The sequence below is a fragment of the Callithrix jacchus genome, chromosome 8 (genome assembly GCF_049354715.1).
Source record: "Callithrix jacchus isolate 240 chromosome 8, calJac240_pri, whole genome shotgun sequence".
In the NCBI taxonomy this organism is placed as follows: Eukaryota; Metazoa; Chordata; class Mammalia; order Primates; family Cebidae; genus Callithrix; species Callithrix jacchus.
The window spans coordinates 138155345-138158126 of NC_133509.1; the positions used below are offsets into that span (position 1 = coordinate 138155345).

Here is a 2782-nt window from a genome sequence, read left to right on the forward strand (position 1 = left end):
AAAGCTGTTCCTCAAGATGAGGGAACACAATTTTACAAAAGGAGCGATTAGGCACTCGCTCAGGTCTATACGGAGAACATCCTTCTCAAGCTAGCTGGAAGGTGAGGAATAATACTACCAAAGACTGACCAGGCCACTGGGAGACCAAAAGGAGAGGAAAAAAGCCATTTAGGAAGCAAGCTAGTAAAAGAAGTTATTCTAGGTCTGACTGGGTAAGTGAATCTACGGCAACCATACCGAAGATACGTTACCCATTACTCCAGCATGAAGCCAGTGGCAAAATACCTCAAGACATTTTAAACCCAGAGAAGCGTATGAAAAATACCATAGTTAACCAAGCAAATTAAAATCAAACCACTGACGGTAAAAATCTCTTCAGATCTGTAATCCAAGATACTCATTTTCCATTAATTCTGGGTCTTATGGGGGAAAAAGAAAAGTAACAAAAGTAAACTTTTTTTTATTTCTGCTGGGGAGGGAGTAGGACAAATAGGACTGTTTTCCAGTTTGCCCTCCACGGTGCACACACCCACACACACACCCACACACACACACACACACATACACCAAAAATACCCCAAACAACAAAAACCGGGAATCAAAAACCGAAACAGCCTCAAACTGCACCAATACTTCATATTTTGACAAAAAAAAAAAAAATATATCCTGGAAGTGCAAAATACAAAATCAAATGACCAAAAAATGCTGAACAAACAGCATTATTAATATACAAAATATTTATATTACTCAACTCGTAACTAGTTACAGGTGATGTTCTCCGTGTCTGTAAAACTTTGGAACCGCATAGCTGATTTGTTAACTCCAGTCCACGCCAGCTTCCAAAACCCCACATTGTAGCTAGCTTCATTGCTTGATGCCTCATCAGAATTTCCTAAAAGATTGGGAGCATCATCCTCCTCCTCATCGATGCCTTCTGGTTTTGGTGCTTCACTGCCTAAGACTTGCCGTGGGAACTGCCCGGCCAACTTCCAAAGGCTTGTTAAGCTGTCGGCACCGAGCTGACAATGTTCCAGGAAGCGTTTCTGTGATTGCTTTGGCTTCTGCATGACCACAACTGCAAAAGTGTCAGCAGAAAGGGAAGCCTGGACTTTGGATTGTTGAAATGAGTAATTGTCCCGTCATCTTTAATCATGTTCACCTCTTCCATACTAGCTATAGTATTCACAGCCAGTTTTTTTTTTTTTTTTTTTTTTTAGAGAACTCTGAAGCTTTCTGTCATCAGCTGTAGCTGTTCTATGTACCACCTTCTTCTTTCTGTGAGCTGTACCCTTGCCCCCTCTCCAGACCTGAGCCTGAAGTTTGGCTAACTTTTCTTGATTCATGCTGCTGGTAAATCTGAAGCAGGGAGGGTCCTCTAACACTAGCAGCACGCGGCAAGAGCAAGATGGTTGCCACCATCTTAACTGTTTAAATCCTCTAGGGCTAGCAGAGAGAGGACATGCCATACATGTCCATTGAATGAATACATAAATGAGAAAAGATAAACACAGAGATAAGGCACACCTGGAGGGGGACAGGGCACACGAACACCTGTAGGGGGACAGAGTCCACACACACCTGGAGGGGGACAGAGCCCACATACACCTGGAGTGGGACAGGGCACATGCACACCTGGAGTGGGGGACAGAGAACACACACACCTGGAGGGGGATAGTGCTCACCCATATACCTGGACAGGGAGTCACTGGATCTTTTCTGTGAGCCCTCAGGCCCCAACTTTGGGTCTAAATGGGCAGCTGAAACTTGGCTCCTGTAAAATCTATTATGTGGGTATGTCCCAGAGTACAAGCACTTCAAATTTTCCAAGGAACTGGATTTTTAGGTGAAATATTCCATGTTTTTCATGTTTAAGTGCCCCCCTCAGGGGCCATTTGCAACTCCAGTGTCTGGCGACCCCGGGCAGGATGCGCACTGGCTAATGAGTCTGTGGCGTAAAGGAAAACGCATTTTCACAGGCCAGGCAGGAGGACAGCACAGCCAAGTGGATCTTCCCGGACACACAGATGTCCTATTGTCCTCTGTTAGCTACCAGGGTTAGGACTTAGATCCTGCCTCCCCTCATGTGAAACTTAAAAAAGCATCTGAGCAAAGGAAATCCAACTGAGGGAAGAGAAGCAAATCTCTAGGATCTGGATGCATCACACAGGACCTAGTCAAGGAGAAAGAGCTCTGAAGCTGGGAGTCAGGACACCTGACCCCTCAACTCGAAGCAAATCATCCCTCTCGGTCTAGGCTTCATCCACAAAATGAAGGGGTAAAATGTATACTTGCCACCTCCTAGGGTGTGAGGAGGCCAGTGAGAGAGCACGGGTGACCAGGCTTTGTCAGTACTGCAAGGACAGTGGCACCTTCCTAATCCTACTGGCACCATCATTCTAATGCCACTCCCACCAAGTCACCATTAGACCTGGGGACCACTTTTCCAATGCACCCACTGGGGCAGAGATTTTCTTCTTCTTTTTCATAGACTACCTAAATTAGGGCAGCTGGAATATCTCAAAAGAAAGCTTCCGAGACTATGCTGAGGGAAGAAGGGTATTTGGGTTCCAGTATTGTGGGGACCCCCCAGTGTTTAGGCACACGACAGTCCTGGGAACAGAAGCTCCTGCGTCCCCTGGGACTTTGTCACTGGGGTGCTGTGTGTGGCTTCAATGTGACCAAGACAAAACCAACCTGGCAGAGTAGGGCCTGCTGCAATCCTTCCGTTTCTCCATCATCTGCTGCGCAGGCAGAATCAATACCGCTGTGCGTTTCTTCTTTT

At 46.2% G+C, this 2782-nt stretch overlaps 1 pseudogene; it reads right to left on the minus strand.

Moving 5' to 3' along the window:
* Positions 1-615: 615 nt before the first annotated feature.
* On the minus strand, positions 616-1288 carry LOC144577483 (transcription factor BTF3 homolog 4 pseudogene; annotated as a pseudogene).
* Between the last annotated feature and the right edge of the window lie 1494 nt (positions 1289-2782).